The following is a 27415-nucleotide window of genomic DNA, read 5'->3' as shown; positions in this document are numbered from 1 at the left end:
AAACGAAACACCCAAGTACCCTCATGGGGACATAAGTTAGGAGGAAGCAATAGAAACTCTTCCTTGCATGCTCCATAGCTGGAATTCAAACACAAGGGAAGACAATGTATGAGGCAATACTCTGCATGGACAGATATGGCTGTACTGTGGTGTACAGATACTTTTCGCTTAAACATTGCACTTGAGTAAGTGTTTTGCACATTTCTTCCGTTATGCTTCTATTATATTATCCTCCCACTTGGGGAAGGGGGTATATAATAAAATAATATACTCCCTATTTTGGAGAATGTAATAGTGTTCTTTTGTGGTTTGAAAAGGTGCAGACCATCAAATCACAGGAAAGACAAACTTTGGTCCAAGAGCTTTTATTATATGGTCTGGATAGCATAACAGGAGCCATTCTATGTGCCACCACAGTATACATGTTAAATAACAGCGAAAAGACAATAAAGCGGGTGTCTTTCTCCATCTGTGCTATGGCTATGATTCAATGGGAGCTGGCTACATCATCAACCAACATTACCAGTTGCAGCCCAGCAACATCCACGAGCGCAGAGCCTACCACCTCTCCAGCACACACTTTATGGCACTCCAGCACCAGTTGATGCAAATCCCCAGGCTGTGTCCAGTTCCACCAGCAGCACAGCACCAACCAAGCCTTCCAATGCCAGCTCAAACAGCACAACTGCAGGCGGGTGAACAACCAAACCTGCCCAGGCAGCCTCAGCATCCTGTAAATCCCAGCAACCGATGCAGCCCCAAGCATCTGGGGAATCCCCACCTGCCCACATACCCCATGAACCCACTGCCCCGTCTGCTCCCGGACATGCCTCTGGAGCCATGGCAGTCCACCAACAACAGAAAGCAAGAGGAAATAATAAGAAAGCTTCTTCCGCCCCCGCCCCCAGCCGGTACGGCCAGAAAGTGTGTTAGTCAAATCAATATATCTCTCTGTGCAGTCACGCTCTTGTCAGGTTGGAATTGGTTTATATCTGTTTAGTTTCTGTCAGATTGGAGCAAAAGATCAAATTTTAAACAAATTTGTGACAGGTAGATGACTGTCAGATCAGATCTCTTACTGCAGATCTATCATATCAATACAGCCTCGAGTCTGCCGTGTCAAAGCTTCACGAAATGGAATTTCAGAGGAAGAAATATGCGTTAACAAACTGTGCAATGCTGTACAAAGGGAAGACTACGCTTTGCAGGACCTTGCATCCTATAGGAAAATATAAACGTACTAACATCACGGCCTTTGCAACAGATAGAGTTAATAACATGCCCTTTTATGTTTAAAAGAAACCAAGCATGCAGTATCGTACGTGCTCACTATGTGATTCAGAAGGTAGGAAGATTATAACAGCTTCTTCTAACAACAAGCTTCCACAATTTTTAGCTCACTGCTTTTCTCCTCATTTTATACTTAAAGCTCATTAATGCTTTCACTTGGGGAAAAGCTGCAAATCTCATTCTTTCTGTATCTTAGAACTCATTTCTTATCATCACTGGCAAAGAGACAAAACACAAACCCCACCACCACTGCACGAGAGCTCTTTGTAAGGCTGGTTTTAATTTCATTCTTTTCCTTCTCTTTCAGGACTAAAGAGACCAGGAAATCGGAAAAAAAGCTGAAGTATTTTAGGCATTTTCACTTGCTTTCAAAAATCAATCCACCTCTTGTAGCCAGCGGTGCTTGCCTCCATTAACCCTCCTTCTCAGTGAGCACTCTAACTGGAAAAACAAAGGTGTGTAACTAGCAGAGAATAAAAAGATTTAAAAAAACAAAGCAAAACAATGTTTTTTGTTGAGCTTGGAATTTAAAAGATGAGCTTGAGGTCTTACAGTTTGTACCGAAAATATCGCAGTGATTGAGCAGAATAAACATGCTATCCCAAAAAATTGTCACACTGTGGTTTGAAAAGTTATGATGTATCAAATTATAAAGACTATCTTATAACTTTAATCTGCAAAAAAGTACTTAAAATAGAGACATACCTAATACACACCATGAACTTGTACTGTGACTGAATTTGACTTTAGACAGTGAGAACATGACATTGTCACAAAGTACCCTGTGCTTCTAGTAAAAACACAGAGAATTAAATCTCCACAGACTGTTTCTAGTTTTGTTTTTACAAACGATCTGAGAACACAAGGCCATATCTTACTTCTTCCCTTACTAATGAGAGAAGAAAGAATACAGGTTTTTTTCTGCGAGAACTGAGAACTTAATTAAAATATTTTATTAAAATCACTGGCTTCACTCACTCCGTGTCACAAAAGAGTCTAAACCATTTATATTCCTGTAAAAAGGCACACTCGCACAGGGAGTTATTAGCTGTAATATCCTTAAATTAAATTTGACAGGCTTATACCATAAAAGTTACCTCTATTAAAGGCACAGTGCCAGATCACAAGCTGTACCAGCATCCTCAACAGACATACCTAGGGGAAAGGTAGGAGAAAGGTATTTGCTATCCATGCAGCGAGGGCTGTCACTGATCTGGCATGCTGGGGGAGGTTTTACGCCAGACTTGTCAGAATTCACTTTCCCAAAGAGTCAGGAAAACGAAGAAAGAGGCTTCAATTCTTTCAGTAAAAAAAAATCTCCTCCCCGGACTGACTCTGGGAAGCCAGCACCACGCCGCCTGTCAGCCCGGAGCTCTCCCAGACAAAGGCAGCAGAGCTGGTGACAGCAAAGCCGTGATTCAGCTACCACCAGTGAGCACTGGCCGCTAAGAAATCCCCGAAACGGGTCCCAGCAGCGAGCGCAGGCTGAGCGCAGGCTCGGTACGCCCCGGGCGCAGGGCTCCCGGCTCCGCCGCCGGCCGGGGTTGTGCTCACCGGGTACCCGCGCCTCCGCCGCGCTACGCAGACGTCCCCCGAGATCAAGACTTGCAGGGACTGTACTTTGAGTCCCTTAAAGATCTCTACACTTTTGTTTTGCTTCATTCAACAGGAACAAAACCACCGAGAAGTGAGGAGGGTTCACCTGAACTCACTGTCTCCGTGACAAACTTGCTACAGAGGCGTTGCTGTCAGCAGCGACAACATGAGCCGCTTATACCGCCTGGCCTTAGGTCTTGGCTTTAGGTCTAGGCATCAGGCTCTGGCCCTCTTCTCTTCAGCATCACTGACAAAACCCCTCTCCAAGGCATAATTTTTTCTGTTCTCATCTCCTTTATGCATGATGCTAGACCTACTAAAGATTAGCTCTTATTAGCTTAACTGTCAAGGCAGCACCTCCTGAAGCCAACAGAAAGTCAGAATTCTACTACCAAACCCACTTATCTTTTCATGCAAAATATTCTATATTTTTAGAATGCATGGCCAAAAAAAAAATCATATTACCCTTTTTTCAGTTTTAAAAACCAAAGAAATTTAAGAATAACAATAACCACCTAGAAAGAGAAGGAAAAAAAAAGTCTTAGTTGACTCCAAACCAACCAGTCGTTTGCTTTTCTAATCAAAGCAAAACCCAGCCTTTACATTATGCTGCCCATACACTAAGATTTTTCTTCTGCACATTGACAGTGTCCTTCTGCATGGATGCTTGCACTAGAAAAGAATAAATGGTATTGAACATTTCAAAATAATTGTATGGCAAGTGTTGTTATTCAAAAAGAAAGGATTTTACCCACTACACCAGATGTTTTGCAGGGCCCCATTATTAGGTAACTCCTTAGTGTCCTCTCCAGCCCGAGGAAGCTACACACAGCTTGTCTCAAAGTCCCACAGAGAAGAAATGCGGAGAACTGGGAAGGAGCTATGGCAGCACCGGGGATCATGCAGCTCAATTCATCTGTAACTCCACCATGCGGGATTGCCCCACCACGTAACGTGGCACAAACAGAAGAGTTTAAACCTCTACTCGCCTCCCTTGAATTGGTCCTGATCTGCCCCTGGATCTTGTAGAACAGCTTACGGCAATGAATGTCTATACGCAAAACACAGGAGACACAGTTCACACGAGGAAAAATGCAGCAGCGATGGGGGAAGCAAAATCTCCTTTCCACGAGAGATTACAAGGCTTCCTCTGCGCATTGCCCAAAGCCATTGGGAGCTTGCCAAGCTACCTCAAATTGACTTCATCCGCCTACGTGGGCTGGCACAATGCTCTGCTGAGTTGCCAGCTCAAGTCCTGCCCAAGCAGCAGCGCTGCCAGCACGACGCTTGGTCTCTCGTGGAGCAGAGCAGCCCCGGAGCAGCCCTGGCTGCAGCCTTCCCTCTGCCGGGATGGAGCACGCGGGGCTGCCGCACGGAGCAGCGACTGGGGAAAGCTGACTTCATGGAGATTGAGTTCAGTTCCATGAAGTGCAGGAAATTGAGCAAAGCAGTGAAAAATAAAAGAAGGCAAATTAAAAAAGGAAGGGAGAAGTATGGCGGGGGCGGGGGAAGAGTGGGACCAATAAGCTGTATTGGGCAGACGAAACTTTTAATGCTGATTAAAAAGTTACTAACCTTTAAGCACAAGTAGAAGCAAGAACACTGAATTCAAGTGGAAAACGTTCAGCTTAATTTGTTCTTAAAGGTAATTTGCAAATTAAGATCAGACTAATTGCCCTCATTTGCTTCTGAGAACCAAAGTGAGACTTTTAGAGAAATGAGAATCAGGAACTGGCACCAGAAAAAGGAAGATATAAAACTAGTTCATCTGAATGAGACTAGGAAAAAGACTGAGGCAACAGCGCTCTGCATGTAGGCCAGTGGGCCTGAAGGGCAACAATCTTGCCTATTAACATTTTGAGGGACCTCTCTATCTTCGTACCTGTTGGCTCACTAGGATAAGATTTCCAAGGCCACAAGTGACAACTCAGCCACAGCCAACTGAAGGATGTTGGTGCGTTAACCATTTGCAAACACAAGAAATGCGTTATCTCTGAAATCACGCTTCTGAAAACCTGTCCCCTAAGACAGATATTTTGTAAGAGCAAATCAGCTATCAGTTAGATGCCCATATGTTACCACCTTGCCACGATTTATAGCTGTCATTTAAGATCTCAGAAAGGTCCATTTTTATGATTACTCTGACAAAAGACATGAAGTGACAACTTAAGAGAATGATAAGAGCAAACAACTTTTTCCTTCACATATAGTCCAGTTCTATAGAAATGCAGCCCACTATTCTAATGCCACTTTTTCCAGGAGTCCTCCCCCATGTATTTACCATTTTTACATTTTGAAAGCAGTATTTCCCAGTTTGCTAGCTCCTGCCTGACAGAAAATTATTCCTTTGCTTCCTAACATATAACTAAGGAAAAAAACAAAAGATGAGCTCAACTTGCCATCAAGCAACATACCCGCTAGTTCGCATTTCTTCCTCAGATAGAAAATTACATACCTGGATTTAAGGCCTTTTCTCTCACCTCTACCTTTGCTATACAGCCTTTCATAGAGGAAGAGAGCACACAGGCATAACATATTTGCATGGAGCAGACAACTTGAGGAAGTTAAGAAAAATCACTTGCATCTTGCTGACCTCCTTCTTCCTACAGCTACCGACTTACTGCTGAAGAAAAAGGTAACCTCTATAAATACACAACGTATTTGGCATGGGGCACTGCTGGAAATCGAGGCAGAGATAAGCAATGCCTGAAAAGACCTTATTTTCTTTAGCCACAGCCAATTGGCTTTTGCAGGAGACGGTTAACTGGCAAAAAGTCCTGTAAGAGACTGAAAAGGAAGACTGGGGAAGAAAACACAGAAGGGAGAGAATGACAAGAAAAGAATCAGGGGAAGCCTCCAGCAGATTGCAGGGCGGATCACACTAGCAACCTGCAACCTGAGAGAAGATGGAGGAGCTTCCTAAGATACAGAATCAAGGCAGGCTGAGATAACGAGAAGTACTGAATATCCCACTAGAGACAAGAGAAAAAGGTAGATGAAACTTTGGGGAAAGCAAAGGGACACTGGTGTAAAGCAAAGAATAAAACAGAGAAGGAGAGCTTACAAAAAGAAGATGAAAATCAATGTGAGACCATATGAAATTAATTGAAATTCATCTAGAAAGCAAAACAGTTATGACTTCCCCTAAGGGATTAATATCTGTTTCTCTTGATACAAGTTCACATGCAAAGACTATTTATTATTGTTGCCTAAAAATTCCAGCAAAGTAAAGTACAAGTATTCTCAAGTCTAAAGCATCCATGGGAAATTTCTCTTCCTGAGAGCTAAAATCAACCAAAATGGTACGTTTCAAATATCACAACATGACAAAAACGAACAGCATGAAGTGGCTCAGGTATTTTTTTTCCATCACTTTTATTCTACCATCAAAGGCATGTAAAATGATTGAAAAACATTCTCTGAAAAACAACCGAGTTAAGAATTTTTTTGGGCCCCACAGGGATTCCCAGCAACTCAGAGCTGTTTGTGGAATGCAGCCGCCCTGGGAGGCTTCATCTCTTCGCCGAGCAGGAGCGAAGGGATCTCATCAGATACTAGTTGTCCATAGATAATGTTACCTGCAATAAGATCAATCAGAAAATGATGTCCCAAGAGAAGTACTGTACCATGGAACTTAAAAACTTAGGGCTTAAAGTCCACTTAGATCCCTGTAAACTGATTAAGTCCTTGATTAATGAAGAGAGAGGGACGATTTTGAAGGCCTCTAAGGTACGAATCACTCCCCTACAGCTGAGAAAGAGAGCAGCCCGGAGTTACAGCAAACACTAAGAGCCCAACTGGAACATACTGCTTTGAAAGAGGCAATTAATAGACCTCGACTGCAAGGTCAGCCACCCTCCTGGTTCCTCCAGTCGTATAGGCTCCCCACCCAAACCTTCCCCCACGAGGTGGGCAGCCCAGAAGTCAGCGATGGTCCACGTAAGTGCAACACCTCTATGAAGAGAACCATTGGCAAGGTCAGAGCCGTGGAGATTTCTAGACACAGGCTCTTATTTCACATGACTTAGTCTTTTAATTTTATATCTGTGCAATGAGTTTATTTTTGGCCCATGCGAGCTTCTCCTTAAGTTAATGGATATGCACATACCATGATCAAAAAGCATGCCTGCTATTATTATCAGATCACATTTTCTGTTACATCTAGTTATGCAAAGCACGAACTCAGACCAAGCTAACCATGGCATCAGGGAAAAACAATTTTAATGGTAAAGACTAAATGGAGTGGGCAGAAGAAATCAGAAACATGAAGAGCAAGGATGAGGAAGGAACAGGAAACTCACACCTCTGGGTGGAATTCCCCCAGCCCTGGTGAATGCCGAGGGGTGCAGATCAAGGTCCCTTGGTCATGTTTTGCAGAGACAGGTAAGGTACTTGCTCTTTTCCTGAGCAGCCCAGGACGAAGCCAGCTACTTAAAGGGTGCCTTCCTTTATCCTCTTCCACTTGGGCAAGATAAAACTGATGGCACTCAGGCACTCACAAAATAAAACGAGAGAGGAGTCTTGCAGAGAAGAAATGGGGAAGGGGGAAAAGTTAGTTGACATTACAACCCACAAACAGAGGAAGACAGGTAAATTAAGATCTTCATTCCTCTTCAGCACAGGGCAAGATGTGCCTAATAAGACTCCCACGTGGTTATCAAATTTTTCCTCTTCTGAACTGTAACAGACGCGTTCTGTGCCTCACTGAGCTCTCCTAATAAACACACACCTCTCTCACCAGAATATGGATAAACTATCTCAGTAATGTTTCTGGCTTGCTGTAATATGCTAATCTATACTGATTACAGAAATGTACACATCACTGTCATCTTCAAAGCACTGCGCAAACACTAATTAATTGATCAATGAACACTGCACCGGGGAGTGCTAACGTGGAATTAATATGTTCATAGGTACGTAGGCGGCTAATGTTTATGGTCAGCATTTAATTTCTGTGCCCGATTTCGCCTTCCAAGAAAGGTTGCTCCCTTAAGGCAGGTCATCCGTCTGCCTGCGAGGGAAGGGTGAGAACCAGGAAGCAACGGCTGACTCGGCGCCAGACCCCGCCTGACAGTGGAAAAAGCCGCTTCAGAAAAGCCTGGAATGGTCCCAAAACCTCCCCGCCTCCCCAGCCAAGCAAAGAGAGAGAGAGAAAACTTTACAACTTAGGCGGGATAACACCGGAGGTGGCTGACATTTCAAGGAACAGCATGCTAAATTGGAAAAGTAAACCTTGGGACGCAAAGCAGGTCTGAGGCAACTCTGTGATGGTGGTGCTTAAAATGTATTTTGCACTAGAGTATCCTGCAAGCGCCCAGAGGAAAAGTGGAGACCGGCAAGAGTGCACCCAAGCGTTCCCCTCCCAAGCCACCCACCATCCTGTGTGTTCAGGCTGTCAGAGCCAAGGAAATCCATTACTCATGCCACCACCTCAGCCAACGTGCCAGATTTGTTATCATTTTGCAAACCTGATAATCTGACTGATAAATAATGAAAGATAACAGATGCAGGCATGGCAGTACGGTATCTTTATGGGTAAACAGTTCCCGTTATTACATCCCTGTGAGCACATCTACAGCCTGAGGTGGATGATCCACAAGTGACCAAAGTCTTAAACCATGATGAGACCACGTTAATAAGCCTCTAGATTGACAACATGCATAACAAATCAAGATTTTCTTCGTAATCCCATTAACTGACAGCTTTTCAGGTTAGCTTTCTTCCAACCTGCCACAGCCATCTTCTATTTCCAACCACAACTTGCCTATCCATTTCTGAGGTCCAGTCTGAACAGGCCACTCCACTGCCAAGCAGCTGTTTTGTAACGGCAAGGTAACAGCATGGGATTATTTTCTAGTGAGTAAAAGCTCTTGCAGACTTAACTACCAGAAAAAAACTCCAGCTTCTGTTCTAAACTGATCTCCTATATAACATACCCATTAGCAGAGTTTAACCATCAACAAATGCTACAGTTTAATTCCGTCTAAAGGTAAGCTAAAGAAGTTAGGCGAGATGGCCATCACCATGAAGGATATGCTGTTACTCTTTGGAAAAAAACAATGACAACTACACAGACCCAGGCATCTTGGTACAACAGTGTCCCCCAAATTGCTTTCATTTCCAGGCGGAGGTGTTCTGTGTGGTACATGCTGGGAAGAGAGGGCAAGTCTTTGATCACTGTATCTCCCAGCTTTCCTTCCTCCAGCCCAGGAGGACAACTGCTTGCTAAGGAAACCTACGCTCTCAACAACGCAATTTTCCTGCTCCAGAAAGGGGACAGCCTTGAATTAGCTTTGACCCACACCTCTGAGAAGAGGAATCTCATTGCAAGTAGCAAAGGCTTTTCCTTGGCCTCCCTTGCTTCTGCAGAAAAAGCAACACCCTGGCAGTACAGAAGCCCTCAAAAGCTGAGAGTCGCTACACTCTGCTACAGCCCGGCTTGATTTTCACCTCTGAAGAAGTTACCACCCAAATCAATCACGTGAGTTCACAACAGTATGATAAAGTAACAATAATTATTTTTGAAAAAATTCATATTTTGACAATGGGTCAGAATTTGACTTTGCTAATGCAGATACTCCATGGCAAACACATCTAGGAATGGGTGAAAAAATGGCTGCTATTTTTTCCGTAACTTGTGTTAGGAGATTTGCACTTTCAAATTTAGGTGGCAGAAGCTGGGATTGTTCATCAGTGAGCTTTAAAAGTACAGTTGTTGATGCTCCTCTCTTATTTTGCTCTATCTGGTTTTGCTAATAGCATTCCCAGCGAGTGAGTGTAAACACCAGCGTCTGCTAAGAGATGTTATATATTCGTAAATAGATGGATAGATATGTAACCGCCTAGGCAGCACACACAGCAGTGAGAGCTATGGAAATTCCTCCACTCTGAGCCTTCACATGCGCACAGTCCAGACATCTCACCGCCGCAGCACAGGCAAGGTGGCAGCGAGGAACCCGCCGCTTAGCCGCGATGCCTGGGAAGCGGCAGAAAGGCAAAGCAGGATGAAAGACTTGTCAGACCCGTGAATGTAAATAAGCACTGCTGTAAAGAAGTAACAGCCCCTACACAAGTGCTGTTGCTACATTAAATGCTAAATACACCTCCTTGTAAAACCACATGTAACTATCAATATTCCTGGCAATGCAGATCATATAAATGCTTAGTAACAAAGGCCAGGCCTCACTGAAAACTCTCCAAATGTCTTTGGGTTAAGAAATATTGCAGTCCTTTGTGCTGCAAGGTTGGACTCGCATTTAACACTCAGGGATATCATATATCAAAGAGAGCTTCTTCCTTTAAAGAGCTAAGTGCCTTTCTTAGAAAGCTACCAGAACTTTTTTCCGTCTTTTTTTGGCAGTCTCACATCACCAAAAGTTATCATATGCAGACATTAGGCAACAGAGATAACACTCCATAACTCTGCATATACTGGACCAGGTCCTGGATAACAAGACCTACTGCAACTGGTCCAAACAGGGCTGGAGCTGTCAAAAGTTTCACTCGCGGGCTATGACCGCAGCTGATTCAACAAATTCAAAACCAACTCCTTCTAGCAGAGCATCAATTATTTGATAACAAAAGTCAACATATCTCAGTCACCCCTTATCTGCAGCTAACTCTTTAACTACACTCTTACGTACGGCTACAGCTTACTCATCCACTCGCCAGGTTTCACACGCCACGTAAGAGCTTCCTCCAGAGGCTCCGGCGATACAGCGCCGTGCTCCAGCATCCCACGCTGCATTCCCACATACCAGGCACCCCCCAGGCGTCTCTGCCAGGAGCCCCCACGCAGGAGGGTGGCCACGGCGCGACCTCGACGCTGTCAAGGGGGTGTTTCTTCACGGGATGTGATCAAGGGACGCGCAAGGGAGTCCCTGGGGAAGGCACATCCTCCTTGCCGCAGCCTCACGGTGCGACCTCTCCTCTAGCCACGAGATAAGGAGCCCATTGCACGAAGCCTCACTCCTTAGGTAAGGGAGCCGGCTAGGAAGGGGTCGTACTCACCAGCGTCCGCCCAGTGTGCAAAGCACTCCCTCCGCGTCTCTCTGAGCCTTCCCAGCTTGTCAGCGTTTGCACTGACACCTGGAGCGTCGCCTCCCTGACCGCTCGCTCAGCTCCCTCCCTCTCCTGCCTGCTCAGGGTTTAGCAGCTCCCTTTGATGTCGGGCTCAGCCTTGGACAGGGTAGCCTGCCTGGAGCCAGCCAGGAGACGTCTCTCCCAGTTGATGCTGTTACGTTCACTGCTATGGAGCTGGGTCCTACAGCTTGCGCATACTCTCACTGCTTTTGCTTTTTTTGGTTGTTTGTTTTGTTTTGTTTTAAATATAACAACCTTTTTACACTTCAATTTAAATCTGTACATTTAGGGATGCATTAATGCTAAACTACAGCACGGAGACCCAGTCATGCCTACAGTTTTATACATCTCTCCAGAGGAATCACATGAGCTTGTTAACTGAGTAAAATCAGTACAAACTAAATTGGATTTTCCTTCTACTTTATAAAATGCAGTGGTGCCCCAGGTGACCTCGTGCACCTACCTTACAGAAAGACAAGTGCTAACACACACTTCAAAACATTGGAGAAAAAAAGCTATCCTATCATAATTATGAGCTGAGTCCCAGTCAGGCCAGCTTCCCTTTCAAAGCCAATATTTTGCCCACTAAATTTAATGTTTATGGACAGTTCTGCACATGGAGTCTCCTATCATTACAACTGAGCACCTGCTTTCTTTGAAGAACCACAGAGAACCATTTGCTGGAAAACAAGGACCATAATCTATTCTGTTCAATTTACCAAATGACAGTTTTCTGCCTTCAATAATGTTGAAGATTTTTGACGATAAAATATTGTCATCAATTGCATAAACCGAGCTTCAGTTCAACTCCTTTGGTCTGTAATTCCATCAGTACGAAGGCCAAAAAATCTTTGGTTTAGTGCTAGTTTGAAAATACTTCATAGTAGTACTTCATTGTCTGATGGGGGGGGGGGGGGGGGGGAGAAAGAAAGAAAGAAAAAAAAAGAAAGGAAAACAAAGAGAGGGAGACAGAACAGTGCTTTTCCTTCATGTTTCCTAAGACAAAACACATGTGCAATATCCATGCCCAAAAGGTTTTAAACTAGCACTAGCTTAGGTCACTAAATGAACCTGGATAAGACATATCTGAATATCCTCGTGTAATTTTGTCTCAACCTTCCATTTTTACTGATGACCGATTAGTCTGACAAAATGCAAGTTTTGCTTTCAAACTATATCTTTAGGTGAGAAACTTCAGTTTATCTACAGAAAAGTCTGAAGCAGTTGGTTAAACAAGACACTGTAATACTCCAATCACTCAGTAAATCTCCAAGTTTAGTTGTTCAGACCATGTACAAATGTGTGCTGCATGCCTACACCTGCCATCAGCATTAGCATGCTCCAGCTGAGTGCCCAAGAATCAGAAGCCCAAGAATTGTATCAAAAAGCAACAGCATATTCAGTTTCAGAAAAAAAAAAAAATCAAATAAATACCTGCATACTCTCCCATGTCAGAGCATAATCCACAGTATTAAGTGGGAAGCTTATCTGAAACAGTTAAATACAGCTGAAGAGAGATACCATACCTTCAAAGGTATGGGAGGTTTGCATACTGTATATGTAATCACTTGCTTACCATCACATTATATCAAGACATTTTTCCATATTTCAAAACAATATAAGCATAAAATGTTGGTATTTTTTGTTATGGATAGTTCTTCATGTCACAGGTACCCTTATCTGCTCCCTAGGAAATCAAGTATCTTCCTTTCAGCCACACACTAACAATTCAGTGAAAGATTTCCACTTTGCATGACTTAAAGAGCAGAAGCAATGCACACTGATCAAGTACAAGAAGTTCTGCTGGTGTCCCTCTACTAACGCAGTGCTAGTTGGCAGTCGTGGGATGCTGGTTGAGGGCAGTCAGATGCAGTGGAAGAAATGGGAGCCAGCCTGGAAGAAGTCCAGACAGAACCGAAGAAAAATAACTCTGGGTAGCTGAATCTATAAATTTGACATGAAAACAAGAAAGGAGATGGGCAGGAGTTGGAATAGCACAGAGAATCAAGACTGTAACACGCTTCTTAAGATGAGAGAGATGAAAGCGGGTTTGTATCACTAAGGGAAAGATGATGAGATGTAAAGGAGAATATTGCAGCAGGGTGACCCTGAGGGAGCCTGAAGGAGTGAACGTAAATGAGATTTGGAGACAGGGTTGTGTCACTGGGGCAAGTGAATGAGTTACAGAAAGAAAAACTAAGAGCTGTCTCAACATCTAGGGAAGGATGCAAGAGGAGAGGGTTGTGGGAGGAAGAGAAGACTGGGCAGGATGCTATGGGGAGGAAGACGTTCATGTCACACATTTCAAACGTTGTGAATTTCTCTTGGGGTAAAAAATGGTCACTAGCACACAAATATCTGAAGAGAGCGCTTTCTGCCAGTCTTCCCTTTACTTCAAATATTTTCGTTATCTCTCTCATCTCACATAAATCCATAAAATGGCTTACTGAATGGCAAGGAAGTAGTAACTAGTCCTCTACTGAGTTTAAAAATGCATAAAATTGGTAGCAAATGTTTCTTACTTTCTCATCCGTGCAAAAAAATGTGCATGCTTCATGCACTGCTTCTCAGCAACTCAAGAGCAGTGAACTTATTCCAGTTAAATACCTCAGTGTCATTCACTTGAAAACCTGCTCTCAGCTCAGTCATAATTTTTAGTAAGTGCACAGTATAAAATTGTCATTAATTGTATCGAAGGTAACTTCTTTTTTTTTTAAACTGCAAAATGAAACACAGGATTCAAACCTACAAACCTGGGAGCTCTGGTTATGAATTGTTAATGCTCAAAATATTAGCAAGGACATCTGTAACATAAATCTTACTTCTAAAGAGCTAGGTAAACACATTTGGTTCATGAAAACAAGGCTTTAACACTGGTGTAAAAATTGGGTGACCTTGTATTTAAGATTCCATAATTGTTCATATTTATGTTTCATTTTATAAAGAAGCTTAATGGTTTAATACTTCGTCTTTAATTCAAATCAGTAACCTTAACTCTACCTTTAATTAATTAATTCTGATCTTACATAGAGAACCCAAGGGGGAGGCAAAGTGCTATATAAGTGACTCTGCAGCCTAAGACTTCCAGCAAGATTTCAAAAAATACCACATATTAGCCAAACAGTCTTCGCCTGAAATTCAGCTGTAAAATGCCCCCAAATTTCACTAGTAAAACTGAAACCATCGTTAAATTTAAATATGTAACCTTAAATTGGTGAATGAAAGCTCAGGTTAAGATACCTTTCTGTATCTTAAAGTGAGTGTCTGTATACTCTGGGACATGATGTGTGGTTTCTGCTATGGTATCATTCCTCCCAGATGTTAGCAGCCAGCTGGGTCCTAAGAAAATTACGAGGGTTAAATTCTCTCCCTAGACAGTAGTTACTGGAGCACGTCTACGCCAGGGCTGGTTCTGCAACACTGCTGCACGGAGGACCAGCAGAATTTTCCTCCTGCCACGAGTTTTCATCATCTTTCATTTGTTCTATAACACATCATCTTTCCTACATTAAAAAATAATTCCACGGTAACCAAAGGGAGTTCAAAAAACTTTGCAAAAAAGGGGGGAAGGGAGAGGATGAGAAGAAAGGAAGTTATAAGATAAAGAAGGCTTAAGCCAGTAACATCCACATCTAATTTCTTCAGGCAGAACAAGAAATGCATTTTTCCCTTGCAAAGTATACTTTTCAGAGATGCTTGAATCCTTGCTTTCCACTGTGTAAATACTTTCTTCTCTACTGTCTCCATAAATATCACACAGTCTTGCAAATGCGGCTGAGCTGGGCAAACGAACAGCCGTTTCTCAGCTGAACTCATAAATTACTTATTGTTTTAATATACTGGAAAATTGGCAGGAAGCAGGGGAAGGTACGTCAGTTACACAAGACTTTATACCATCACTTATCCTTGCCTTCCATTAAAAAAACGTTAGTTGCTGTAGCAACTGTCAAACCACACTCCAGTTCCTCTTCCTCCAAGATACAGAACTTCTCCAAAACACTCACATACAACACAGTCCTCCCCCAGCTGAAGGACACAGTTTCTGGCACTTTCGCGTTGTTTAAAAAGAAAGAGGCTCTCCAAGGAGCTCCAAGTCTTAACAGGGCTTTTGCTCCAAGGGACACTTCCGTAGAGACAACTACCTGAAATCCTTAAAATTCTTATTTTTTTCCCCTGTCTCTAGCTCTTCTTTTTTTTTTTCCCCTCTTCCTTTTTTCTCTTCTTTCTCTGTGTTATAGGGAACGCTACTCCATGCAGCTTATTTCATCACTACGTCTTCCAGCATTAAGCAAAATGCCTACGCATCTGTCAGATGTCACTCCCCCTCTCATTCCTTCCCTCACGGGAAAGGCACATGCAATGGGGACATCATCTCATAACACACATGTTGCAACATCTCTAGGTCAGGAAAGACAAAGTCAAAGACACAACTCCTGCGCAGCACCTAAAGAGACAACCCCTCTTCACAACCACCGCTTCTCATTCATTCCTAGGGGATCCCTGCTCCGTCACCACGGAGAACAAGCCTTCTCTCAACTGGCTGAAATTCTCCTCCAGTGGACACATCTGAATAGGTTACAAACCAAAAAAAAAGAGACACGAAACCACTAGCATAAAGAGAGCCCTTGAGAAAGCTCTGTCAGAAGCAGGACAAATCACACACTACTGAAGAAAATCTCATGAGAAAGTGAAAACATATTCCTCCCCTTTGTGCAGCATGCCAATATTAATGATAAGCAAAGATCCCTGGGAAGCTCTTACATGTTCAAGGACACTACCTAGAGCAGAATGTTTGTTCAGTAGAAGAGAGGTCCTTCCCACCTTCTTACCTCCCTCAATCCCCAGCAGCTCCATTCTATTTCCAACCAGAATCTGATGCTTAAAATATTTTTGTGCCTAAATGTTTTTGGTTTTAGAAACTATTAACACAAACAAATCTGTTCTCATACCTAATGGGATGATTATTTTTAATTGCTGTCTAGAAAAGTGAGCATTGTGGTATTGCACAGACTGCATTCAGGAATATATAAAAATTCTACTCTTCCAAAGCAATTTCAGACTTGGATATACTTATGTTTTCCTATTATAGTAGTTTTATCATAATTTTCCTGTGAAGTGTCTTGTAAACTGGGGGATCAATGGTTCCACATAAAATTATTTTCGGTTCTTCTAGAAGGGTCCGAGCTACCTGGCCACTTCACCTTGCAGTTCGTTTCTTCAGTGCCGTAAGTATCACTTTTGTTCCTTTCTACCAACCCACTTGTTTCTCTGACAGGGCTAAAATGAACCAAAAATGTACAACGTACTCGTTCTGCCTACACCAGCAGAAAGCACTTAGGCAACTATGGGAGGAGGAGTTAGCATGTGTGTCAATACAAAATTAACTGCAAAGTAATACGCACAAGTATACCCTGAAACTGGCCTTCTATGAGTGTTTACAGTGAAAACACCTGCATTCTGGCCCAGCTACATAGCATAAACAAGGTCACTTGACTTCTGGGAGCAGTGACACACAACCACCAGTTTGAACTGCAAGCGTTGAACTGATCTGTTCCCCAAGTTAACAGCAATCACTACCTGCCATTAGGTGAGGACCGCTGAGGGATGTCCTCAGTCGGTCCCAGCTCTGCCCACCAAGAGCGATAGCTGTAAGTAGGCATTGGTGGCTGATCCTCCTATCAGGAATCCCAAACCAGCTGACATTTTTCTTCTGCACTTAAGACACTGTTGGACTGTTCCCATGCCCTAGTTCTTCTTCTGGTCTCTCTCTTTTGCATCTTGTGTTGAGCAGACACTCTAAGCAGCTTTGTTTTCCTGTGCCCAGTTTTCCTTTCACACTTCTACTGATACTGCCTCTCTTTTACCACATCCCTTATTTCTATGGTATCCCATAATTTATCCAGACTCATGCACTTGCATGACAAGGACTCAGGCTGTTACGCTAATGAATGCTCCTGAATGAAGTGCAAGATACCATTTGCTTTTTACTACCACTTAGCATCTGTAGATCTTCTGCACAGAATGAAGAAACACACGGCAGCCAGCAGCTCAAGGCCACCTTGTGACATTTTGAATGTCAGACTTAGGGCTGGAACAAAGAACTCCAGAGCTATAAACAAGGGCTGCTGTAATTTGCACCAAGGTTCCCAAAGCAGAACTGTGAGATTTATGTCCAAAAAAGGTGTGACAGAGTAGGGCCTTATTAACTACAGTCTGCTTAACTACAGTAAGCAAAGCAAGCAATTTCATCCCATCAATTCACCAGCTAAGATCAGTCAGGAATCTCGCCAGGGATCTTCATCCTAAATATGAAAAATATCCGTGCTGTTACAAAGCCATGCGCAGGCATGCTTTCACAGATGTGGGCAGACTGGATTGAGAAGTTACTGACCCTAGAAATTCATTACCACTTTACAGCTGGCAAATCATAGTTGAGCTAGCTGTTATTTAACATCTATGCCTCGTTCTTCAGTTGATTCAAGCCACCTCATTGATCTACATTAAAAGAGAAACGGAAGCATTCACACTACACATTATGGTGTGTTGCCTATGAGAGCCATAAAGCATAGGTCATACAGCTGTAGGCAGATACCAAACTGCTCCAGCAGAATGTGCAAACATGCACCTTCTGTGCTAGAATGATACATGGGCTGGCATCAGCTGGATCCCTTCTGCCTTTGTGTTCACCTTCCATCTTCATTTGTCTGTGACTCATCTTGCATGTGTTCGGGAGAAATGATTTTCAGAGTGCTGCTTACTGACTACTTGCACATATATTCAAGTTTCAGCTCTGGGAGAAGCTTACGTGCGCTGTACGCTCACAAGAGGCATAACCACAAATTGCAAATTATGCATGCTACATAGATAGAGGCAGTTCATCATAATTTGCCTAAAACCAAGGATTACAGGAAGATGCGTTCTCCTTGCCACAGCCGTACAAAATGGGAAAGGTCTTTGCTCATCAGTGTTCAGCACCTTCTGCTGATTATTAAGGCTCCACCTCAAGAGTGGGATATTGTATACAATGTGAGCATTTGAGTGTTGCTTAAGCTGCCCTGAGTGACAATTCTTGCGGTGGTTTATATCTCTAGCTCATGCCTAGACAGCAATGAATGCATCTGGGACTCTAGCACATTCAAAAAAAAAACAAGAAAGAAAAAAGTGACACATAGCTAGTATTACAGCCATTTCAACTTTTTTTTATCATCCCTATACAAAAATGTCCAGAATATACAAACCTCTTCAAATATAGCATTTTAAATATGATAGCCAGCTGACAGGACCAGCCATCGAGCAAGAGGCTTCTTAATATTCCCTTAAATACTTCCTCTTTTATCTACAGCTTTATGTTTCATGTTACACTATGGGTTTTATCACCCTTTTTTCCTGCTCCAATAGTATTTTCTGTTGCAAGCTTATCTCACTTCCAGTACCACACCTATTTAATCTGAATTCTTTTGTTTTAGAATAATGATAATGTACAAGTAGCTCTGCTACATCAAATATCACAGTATTTTACTAAAAGTTATTGTAAAGGGACACATGCTGAAGCCAAGTTTTATCCACATATAAACAAGGTGACACTTTAAAAACAGAAATTATAAAATGTGGAAGAGGAACTATCTAACTTGGCTACAGAGATAGATTTTAAAATACTTCTCTTTAATGTTTTTATAACTTCAGATTTTTAATTTGCGAGACATTATCTCAGTCTGCCTGTAAACAACAAAGTGAACCTGTTCTTTAGAACAAGCAAATATTTGATAGCATATTCTTCTGAGTTCTGCTTTAGCTACAAACCAAAAAGGACCTCCTATCCCACATATCCCACTCCTGGAGCTGATCACCAGAAACTCAGCTCCCTTCGGATGAAAAAACCAGGGACTAAGGGAGAGAGAAAGAAGTTCATACCCATTTCCTGAGACAGGAAGCTTGAGTGCGTATGGCCTGATAGAAGGAGGGGAAAAAAAACCCTCAAATGTCTGAGCCTAGTAGCTTGGCTACTTCTGAATACGCACCAGGATACAGCAAGTTCCTCCTCCCCAAAAAAGCATGATGAGTCACACACTATAGCACAAGCCCTTAGGTTATTTTTTTCTTTTTTTTTAAAGTGTCTAAATAAAAAGTTTTACAGCATTAAACAGCTTCAGGGTAAGGCAAGGAAATGTAAGAAAGCTTAAACTAGGAGGGGTTTTCCCATATGACCACCTGTGGTGGTACTGAAAAAGCAAAGAAAGTCAATTTCTTGAGAAAGAAGGATTTTTTTTCTCTCATTCTTTGGATTTTCATTCTCTCCATTTGTATGAGGAGCTGCTGCTCCTTAAAGGTGATGCACTGCAATTGCACAAATAGCTTCTACTCCATCTCCTTCAGAGGCAGTTTATAAAAAAAGAAAAAAACCCAAACAACAACAAAAAAAACCCCACCCCTTACCAGCTTAAAGGTTTTTATAGTAAAGAATATAATTTTGAATGCTTTTCAGAAAGCATTTTTGTAGTTGGAAGCAGAGTAGCATGCATAAGAAGTCTGACAGACATCCTCTTGCAGATATCAGCTACCATTAGAATACAGAAGCGTTTATCAGGAATTTCCAGAATTTAAAAAAAAATGAAATAAAAACCTCTATTTCAGCAAAGTGTAGTATAATCACATTTTAATAATAAAGTCAGCATTATGATGGAGGAAACCACTATGAGACTGTAAGATCTTGAATATTTATTGAAGAACTAAAGAACAGTAATGGTGAAATAAGTAAATTATTTCTCTTTAGAGGAAGGAATATAGCTCCGAGCTATGGTTAGGATGTAAATATAATATCAGCTCCCAAAATATCAGTCTTAACTAACAGAGAATTTCCCCAGTCAAATTTAATTTGGTACTGTGAGAAGACAGAAGGCTGACTATAGCTTCCATTATACCATGACATCTATGTATGGATCTGTCCATGTTTGTAACACTGCACGTAAGAGCAGGGAAGCTCCGGCTACAACAGCTCAGACCTGGCCTGCCCAAACATTTGCCTGGATTACTTGCCCTTTTTTCCTTCTGCCGCTCTGCCTTGTGGAGGCTTCACAGTCCCTTCCCAGCCACACGGTTGGAAGGACACCTCTGACACGACAAAGTGCCAGCTCCCTCCCCATCGAGAACGTAGTGCACATCTGCTCAGGTAAGTGCACGGGAACGCCTGTGACCACTGGGTCACGAAGGGCTGCCTCAGCATCCATCCCATCCTACAGCTGGGCATGTTCCTGTCCCATGACCAAGATGTTGGTGTCCCCCATCGAATCACTAGGTATTTACCCAAGGAGAAATGCCTACACTTTGTTACCGTGATGGAAACACTGCTGGTCACGCAACGGAAAACTCCATAACAAGCCTTGGAAAAGACAAAAGATCAGGCACAGCTGAGTTACAAAGCCTGAATCTGGTGGCAAATAGCTTGACAGTTAGGAGGAGAAAGGGCAGGGAGGACAGTAGGCTTGGCAGAGAAGGAGGAGGAACGGTCTTAGAGACATTTCTGAACTAGGATTGACTCACAATGCATTTCACTAAAAGGAAAATACAGCTTAAAAAAAGGGGAAAATCCCTCACTATCTTTTACAGAACTTAGCTATCAGAATGTTACTCGGTAATTAATACTGTTACCTGGTTATCTGAATGCAGAATTTGACCAATGCAGAAAATATCCAGGTAAGCAAGGTGGGCAATTAGGAATGAATGACTGACAAGCAATCTTGAGATGTTCAAGTATGATTAGCATTTCAGTTTCTTGTCTGTAATCAAGGCACCCCGAACTGACATTGGATTAACTCACAGTTAACATGATCTTTACAAAAATTAGGTTGTGTTAATCTATGTCTGCATACATACACACATACATACCTTATATGTAGATACAGCATGCTATACAAAATACATCTGCAAATGTTTAAAAGAGTGATATTTTTTCCAGCCATTCCCTGTTCCCCTTTGGACTCTTAGCTGCTGTTGGCATCTACAGCTCTTTCATGTTTCAATTGCTACTAAAGTTATAGCTACCATTTGAATTACTGTCATGGATCAGGTCACTACAAGTGGGTTGTCCAAACGCTTAACAATAATAGTAGTAGTAATAATAATAACAACAGTCTCTGCTGCAAGGAATAAAATTTTAGAGCATTTTTCACATCTGGATGGAGACACGTCGTGAGTTTCTATGTGCAACACATTAATCTCGGAAGCCATGAAGCAGGCGGGTTCAGAGTCACGCTAGCCTAGCATTATACTTGAGCTAAATTTCCTGTCTAAACATGACCCATTCTGTCAGACAGAGATATCAGCAGGGACAGCGGAGCAGAGTCTGGTCTGTCCGTAAACACCCCACCAGAGTGGGAACAAGAAGAGCAGCTGCAGCTGGGCACAGCTGAGCAGATGGGAGAGCAGAGGAAAAGAGCGAGGCTGTACCGGCCAGCGGGACAGGCAAAGCTTATGGGGAAAAGAAAGACAGCGTTTTACTTATCATGTCCCCAGCCAACACCATCTACCATCGCTTCCCTGTTCTGTTCAGAACTGGATGATTACTGTCATTTTAGTTATATTTTCCATGCTAGCACAAAATCAACTCCAAAAGGTTTCTGAGTACCCAGAAAGCAGCAATCCACAGCAACTTCCAACCCCAGTTAGCTTTGATGAAGCAACCCCATTTAATGAAAAGCTATGATGGTCTCAGATTACAACAGGGTGACATTTGTGAGAAGGGTTCTCTCTTTTACTGTATCAGATTGTCTGAAAAGCCATTTCATAACCAACCTTTCACTGAAGGTATAAACATATATATACTCACACATAACAAAAATAGAACGCTCCTAAATTATTCTCTGGGAAGAGAAGAGAAGGAAAAAAAAAAAAAAAAAAGAGGAAAAGTCAACAGTACGGAGAAGCATCTTCAGAAGAAAGAGAAGCAGTAGCAAGATTTTCAGTGGCAACAGGAAAGAGCAGCCAAGAGGCAAACGGTGAGAAGTGCAGCAGCATCCTTCCAGCCACATTTCAGAGCCAGCAGGCCGATACACTGATGCCTGCTGAGTTGTCGACCTGTCCCACCATCTGTCTCTAACATGTCATCTCTAATGGTCTCACCTAAAGGGTCAGGTGAGACCCACAGCAAGCAAGCTGTGCCCATAGGAGAAATAACCAATCATCGGAATAATCAATAATAATAATTCCGATAATCAATTATGGGAAATGTGAACTTTAAATGACTCTGCTGTACATTCACATTTTATCTTTGTGTCCATGTATAAACTTTTTAAAGCTAAATTGGGGGGTGGAATTTTACCTTAATACAAAATGTCATGTAAAAATTTACTTTGGTAGTCGGCCTGCTAGACTGATTAAACTACATGCAAGTCAGTTTTATAAATGCATAGCTCTTGAAGAGATGTGCTCGTACAACAGTTCTATAAACATGCTTTGTAAAACATTTATATGGGCTCAGCATGTGGGCAAATTCACAAATAGATTTGCTAAATCCCTTCTTCTTGATGACCAATAAGCAGAAGAGGAAAAAGAAGAGATTCTTTTTAGAAGAATAGTCTAGACAGTTCAAAAATAGCCTCTGTGCCCTTGCCAGGTGCAAGGGAAACTGGAAAAGTAGGAACCGTGATGCTTATTAAAACCAGGGTGGTGTTTTGACTGTATTTTTCACCCACCCTCAACCTTCTGGATTTCAGCAAGGAGGTTCATTCCCATGCAGCTCCCAAAGAAGGCCACTCATCCCAAGGCTTAACTGAGAAGTACCACTGACAGGTTTCCAGGTGGCCTTCATACAGTGCAAAATCCTGAACATCAGGAGTATCTGTGATGCAAAGTGGCAAGAGGTTTCAGAAGGTGAGATGCCTTCAGGGCTTTAGCTCATGCTTCCCCCCGTTTGTTCCAGTAAAAAATTCTTTTTGTTTGTTTGTTTATGACACACACTCAACCTGTGGAAGGAGCTAAAGGTAGCAAGGGAAATCACATTCCCTCTTCCCTGCCTTCACTTTTCACAGAAAATGGCAAAGAAGAGTTGTTTATTCATTCAAGTCGACGTGCATGTTCTGTGAACTCAGAATGACATTCCCTCAGTAGAGACATGTGGAGTTAGATAACATCAATTTATGTTAAAAAATCTTAAAATAGAAACACATACAGTGCTGTTTTTAGACATACTAGATAATGCTTTCATACAGTCTGGTTTTGCATTTTTGGTTTTTTTTTCAGTGCGTGGGAGATATATTATCTCACGTTTTAATGGTTGTGGTCATTTTCCCTCTGTAGCCAAGTTTACAGATTCTTGCAGGTTCTGCTCCCACATTTGGGGACTCTACATTTCCCTCAAGATCTTGGGGCAGCAGGAATCTGTAAAACTCCACTCAGCCAGTGAGCCTTCACAACCTGAAGTGACTGAAACTAGAGAGAGCACAGGGACAGCAAGGACCGTGGCAGGAAGATTTACCATGCAATGATCTGGGATGTTAAAGACACAGTAGTTTTCTAAGCAGAGTGCTAATGCTGTGTACACACACTGTATCATATTATAAAGTAAGGCTGTAGCCATCAGATCATATCATAGCCAGACCCACTTTGAATTCATAATATTGAATTATAACTTACTATATGCTCAACACCACCAAACTTCAAGTCTGTAAACACTAACTCCACTCTGCTCTTACTGGCAGCTATAAGTACGCCATTAGACAGTTATTACTGTGGAAAGACAAAAGATTAATTGCTTTTTATCTTCTCTTCCCACAGTTTTAAGTTATACGGTAGAGATGAAGACAGATCTGCAAGTCAAAATTGCTGAGCAGTTATCAAGCGGCTAAAGTCTGAACTGCCGTCACCCGAATCTACTTGATGCTTCTCCTGTCGTAGCCAGCATGCTGTTTATCTGCTCCTCTCCCAGTCTTCCAGCATTTTGTAAATATAGCAAGCAGCTAAATAATGAATAAAAGACACTATAGAGAAGGCCGAAACAGATTATGCTTGAAAACACCAGTGTAACTAGATACAGAGAACGTTTAACAGGGCAGGTTTTTGGTTTGCTCTGTGACTTTTTTTTTTAAAAAAAAAAAAAAAGTTGATTGTGTAAATAAGCTCTAAATTATTCCCCAAGGCACACCACCACAGCCACTGTCAATATCTGGCCTTAATTTCCAATACCACATATGCAAGTCTGTAAACTGAAAAGCATTACAAGTCGGAAATACCAATGCTGAATGGAGTCCAGATCTGATGATACAAACTACAATTAAATGCTCGGCAATTTAACAATGACAGTAACTACCTAAACATATTAAGAAATACATTATAATGCACATGCATTGAGGGACATTTTCTGAACCTTTATAAATAGCCAGTTTCTTGTAATATTTACACTCTCCAAAGAGCCTCTCTTAATGGTTCCTATAAAGCACTGCATATACAAAACACATGAATTAAATGCCATGGCCAACAATGAATTTTCTTTTGTCCACTCAGAAGCACCCATGCATACACTGCTAAATTGTTGATACATTTTGCAATGCTCCTTAGAAGGAAAGAAGAACAGTACACTCAGCGAATCTTCCTCTTTTTACTACACCCACTTTAGAGAGTAAGGAAAGAGAGTGCCTATAGATATAAATATATTTGCTTAATTCAAAGAAACTAGTGTTTTTCTCTGTGAGATGAAATTCAAGCAAGAAGCAAAAGGAAAACAATAGAAAATTAATGAACTGGAAAAAGTGTTCTTGTTCCTCAGAAGAATATCTCTCTTTACTTTAAAATTATAGCTGTCTGAGTTTCACTCTAACAAGCACAAAAAGTTATCTTAATGCAAGATTTATACTTTAAAAAAATAAGCAAATGTGGCTTATTGACCTAATACCTCTACCTTCTTGGTCTAGCAAGTGAAAATAACTTTATTATTTTCTAAACTGACAACAAACTACACATGGAACTTGGTTTTTAAATTGCAAATCCTCTCAAGTATAGACTGAATCCTAACTTTGATCTAAGGTATCACACTACTGTATTTAAATTGTTATGTCACATAAAGAAACTCAATGCAACAGAATTTTCACAAAGTAGGCTTATAGAAATAACCTGAGGTAATAAAGCAGGGTAATGCTGAAGGGACTAAAGAAAATCCTTCCAAGTCAATAAAATCTTACACCAGACTTGCAACCTATCCCACAAGCACCAGACTTCCTTGAAAAGCTGGTATTCTGCAACCAAATCTTAGGCTGCAGAGAAACGTTGTGTTAAACGTTCTGGTATCATACTGACAAAGAAAACAGAAAAGAGAAAAAGATGTTTTGACCCAGCAGTCTTCCCCATGATCCTAACCAGTTACTTTTTCAGCCAAGCATCTAATCTAAGCATCCCCAATACTACTGCTGCACTTTTGTTGCTAATTACCAGAGAAATTGGATTTGGGGACCTAGTACATCGGTGCATAAAAGATGATCTTTTCTGTTTCGGAGAGCAAAATTCCGCACTGAGTATTACTGCTTAAAGATAAGAAATTATGATTTGCAATCACGTTCAACTCAATCATCTTCCCACCGCGTGCTAGACTGCAGCAAGTCAGCCCTGATGATGTCTTGCAGACAGACCTGAGGTTTGCAGCAAGGCAAAGAAGCCCTCTCCCACAATACAGTGATCAGAATGGCACTTCAAAGCCTAAGAGGAGCTTCTGATAATTTGGAGTTTACACTCAGAACCAGATGTTTCTGGCAATTCAGCATCAAAACCAAAAAGCAGATAAGGTATGGAAGTACTTCTGTTCCTTTAACAGGAATACTGGGAAAGAAGATGACTACTGATCATATGCATGGTTCCTTGCATTTCTAGGTCTTCATGTCAGTACTTCACTTAAGGGTTGTATTTTTTCAGTCAGATCTGGCAGTTCCCGAAGCACTGCTCACTTCTAAAACGCATGAATTGGCTTCCCTGGAAATAGCACTCAGCTAGAAAAGAACAAGAGTCATAAAAGTAGAAACTGCACCAGAGAATAAGAGAAAGAAATCCTTTGCGTTTACACTTTGAATTTATGAAGCATTTTGTTATTGCCAAGATTAGCGTAGCATAAGAAAATCTTGGTGGGAAGACTGAAAAGAAGCCATTTTTGACAGCCTGGTTTTCCTTTTATTTTTTTCATTCTACCATCTTCCCTACCTCTTGGTCATTCCTTCCCATCGTCCATACCTTTAATCCATACTCCACTTTCCACATCACCTCACAGAATCATGAGCACTCTGGCCACCCTGGCACTGCATTATCCTGTAGATACGAAGCAGTTCAGTTTTACATACAACCAGCCTAGAGTGGTGGAAGACGTGTTATCCAAAAGCCTAGACATTTGCAGAAAAATTTGCTAACAGCCAATCATCATTCCCTGAGAAGGATGTGCTAATTAGAACATGAGTACATTTTTGCAACTTCTTTAAAACATCGTCTCAAGAGCTCCTTGAGTTGTCATGACAAGTAAAATCTCCTCCTGCTTTTTCCAGTAAAAGCTTTAAATCTACTGTTGCCTTCAGGTAAGGTTTTCTATAGCCAAGAGCATAACATTTCCTCACATTGTTATTGATGCTCTAATTATGAGTGTAGCATTTGCCCTGGAAATACAATAGGAACTCACAGATTGTATTATCCAAATTAGGTCCTTTCCCTCTCCTCCCCCCGCCCCACTTGTTTGGAGACTATCCCAACTAAGGCTTAACACATAGTTTACAGTTCATGCCCACTTTGGGCTACATTAACAACAGCAGATTTGCATGTAAGTAAATGCATCACAATACTATACTGTTACAGCTTTTGGTTGATGGACACTTTGCCGTTTTGCAGTGAACTCGGTGAACTGCAGTGAAGCTTCTGTGTTTTTAAGCCCAACCCATGATTATATGGAAATCTCAATTTCACATTTTATTTTGCCTCTTAAAGTAGGAGTTCCCTCAGAGTTCTGCAGAGATGTTTGGAAATATGTGAATGTTTAGAAAACAAAGTCAAAAGAACCAACAAGTACATATTTTTTAAACCTGTCTCCATATTTTTCAGTCCATCTCATGATTTCTGGATGCTCCAGATTGGACAGTCTTGCAGAAGAAGGAATTTTACAGAAATTTAAAACAAAGAGGTATGGCAAGCTATGAGAAGGATGTAAATACATGCATAGCTTCCTCTCTGTCAAAGCATGGACTGGGCCACACTCATTTGCAGACCTTTTGATTTAAAAAGCAGCTGGAAAGTAAGACTTTTCAAGGGATCGTTAGCTGTGGAATTAATTCGCTGTTGGTTTGGTCATTTGTGAATCTCGTAGATATGCTCCCAAGTACTGAGGGAGGAAGCAACTGAAGGACGTCTGTTATTTATAGTGTTTGAATGGGAGAGTTCTAGTGTACCACATCTGAAAATGGGTATTTACATATTGGATGAGTTTTGCCATGAA

At 41.8% G+C, this 27415-nt stretch overlaps 1 protein-coding gene across 4 annotated transcripts in view; it reads right to left on the bottom strand.

Annotated features, from left to right (window-relative positions):
* ARHGAP6 (Rho GTPase activating protein 6) overlaps positions 1-27415 on the bottom strand; it is a 335923-nt gene that overhangs the window by 95073 nt on the left and 213435 nt on the right. The window contains exon 1 of one of the 4 annotated variants that reach the window (XM_075176339.1): positions 18880-22079. The exons of the other annotated variants lie outside the window; for them this stretch is intronic. The gene's annotated coding sequence lies outside the window, so the exon portion shown is untranslated. Of the gene's footprint in view, positions 1-18879; positions 22080-27415 lie in introns of those variants that run through there. 4 annotated transcript variants of the gene reach the window in all.

Source organism: Calonectris borealis, chromosome 1 (genome assembly GCF_964195595.1).
Source record: "Calonectris borealis chromosome 1, bCalBor7.hap1.2, whole genome shotgun sequence".
In the NCBI taxonomy this organism is placed as follows: Eukaryota; Metazoa; Chordata; class Aves; order Procellariiformes; family Procellariidae; genus Calonectris; species Calonectris borealis.
This window is presented reverse-complemented; position numbering and strand designations above follow the sequence as displayed.